Raw genomic sequence first — 1997 nt, 5'->3', positions numbered from 1 at the left:
GAGTTGGGACTGGCCTGGGGGCTGGTTCTAGTACCCCACCCACAGTCAAGATACCAGATGCTCTGAGGCAAGTTTCCTGTGTGCCTGGGCCACAGTTCCCTCTTCTGATACAGGGACTGTGCCAAGCTCACAGGAAAGCCGAAACAATGAAAGGAGAATAGATAGGAACCGCTTTTTTTTTTTTTTTTTTTTTTTGGTATTTTTGGGGTTTTTTGGAGGCCTAATTCAAGATATCACGTGTTATGTTTTTGCCAAGATGGTCATAATAATCCCTCCCATCGCTGTAGACATGTTCCTTTGCAACACGACTTTTCAAGAGGTGGAGTCTATTACCCCATCCCATGAACCTGGGCTGGCCTTGTAAGTTGCTTTGAATAATAGAAATCAGTGAAAGTGACGTTGTGTGACTTTAGAGTCTAGGCCTCAAGTGGCCTATGGTTTCCACTCTCACACTCTTAGAAAGTGACCGCCATGAAAAGAAATCCAGGTTTAGAGATGTGCCCGGCCAACAGCCAGTGCCAACTACTAGACATGTGGGTAAGGCCATCTTAGACAAACCAGCCCCAGTTGAGTCGCCAGATGACAGCAGCTGCATGGGTAAGCCCAAGTGAGACTGGCAAAAGACCTACCTAACTAAGCCCTGCCCCAATTTCTGATGCTCAGAATTGCAAACAAATAAAGTAGTGTTGTTTTAATCTACTATGTTTTGGAGATGATTTGTTATGCAGCAATAGCTATCTGATACACAATACAGACAGCAACACTACCTACCCCAGGAACTAGGCATTCTTCTTTTTGTGACTCCCCTTTCCTGGGATGCTTCTAATTCAATCACCGGTTGCTAAAAACAGCCCTGATTGCATGTATGTGCCAGACACAGAGCAAAATAAAACACAATCAACCCCAGCCACAGTCAGCAAGACAGAATTTCCAGGTGCTTCTGAAAGAAGAGACGGGAATGTGTAGGCCCCTTTGTCCAGGAAAAGGGGGCAGGTTCGAGGGCACCAAAAGCTGAAAACCCAGTGTCCTGCCTCCAGTGGGTTCCTGGTGGTTATTGAGGGCATTTAATTGCCAACCCTCTTTTAAAGCCTTACCCTTGGGGCTCCCCTGGTGTGATGGCTAATTTTATGTGTCACCTGGGCTAGGTGCCCAGTTGTTCCATCAAACACTAGTCTAGATGTTGCTGTAAAGGTATTTTGTAGATGTGATTAACATTACAGTCAGCTGGCTTTAAGTAAAGGAGATTACCCTCCATAACGTAGGTGGGCCTCATCCAATCAGTTGAACAACTTAAGAGCAAAAACTTAGGCTTCCAGCGTAAGAAGGAATTCTGCCTCAAAATGTAACATAGAAATCCTGCCTGAGTTTCCAGCCTGCTGGCCTGCCCTACACATCCCACACTTGCCAGCCCCCACGATATACAATTACATGAGATATTTCCTTAAAATATATATCTCCTATTCATTCTGTTTCTCTGGAGAATTCTGAGTTATACACCTGGTTTGAGGTCCCAATAGGAGAAGGGGACCAGCCCCCCAGGGAAAGACCGGCCCCTCCCCAGGGCATGGCAGGGAGTTCTAAGGCACATTGCCACTGGACAGAGCTGGGGCTGATGTCCAGCCATGGGGCACCTTTCCTGGCTCCAGTCACTCAGGAAAAACAGGGCTGAGGTGAGCACTTGAGGTCAGAAGCAAGTCAGTACTCCCATCCCTAGTCCCCAGGCTCTCAAGGAGGTGGGGAGGCCCAGAGTCGGCCCCAGTCTGAGGATGTCTCCTGCCTCTCCCACATGCCTCTCCAGCTCTGTCATCCTTGCCACACCCCTGCATCCAGAGGGACCTGGGCACCATCTCCACACCAGCCCCTCTGAGCCTCTGGCCCCCACCCCCTGCTGGCACCACTGGCAGCTTCAGAGCTGCCATTTCACCCCACAGCAGGTCCCACCTGCAGCCTGGGTTTCAGTCTGCGTGTCCACACACCCAATACAGGTACCCACACCC

The 1997-nt window shown here is 49.4% G+C and overlaps 1 protein-coding gene across 2 annotated transcripts in view; it reads right to left on the bottom strand.

Annotated features, from left to right (window-relative positions):
* The window catches only part of SMOX (spermine oxidase), a 49826-nt gene that overhangs the window by 14744 nt on the left and 33085 nt on the right, over window positions 1–1997 (bottom strand). The window lies entirely within an intron of this gene.

Source organism: Trichechus manatus, unplaced genomic scaffold (genome assembly GCF_000243295.1).
Source record: "Trichechus manatus latirostris isolate Lorelei unplaced genomic scaffold, TriManLat1.0 scaffold00104, whole genome shotgun sequence".
Classification (NCBI taxonomy): domain Eukaryota; kingdom Metazoa; phylum Chordata; class Mammalia; order Sirenia; family Trichechidae; genus Trichechus; species Trichechus manatus.
The sequence above is the reverse complement of the archived record's forward strand: the minus strand, read 5'-3'. Positions and strand labels throughout refer to the sequence as shown.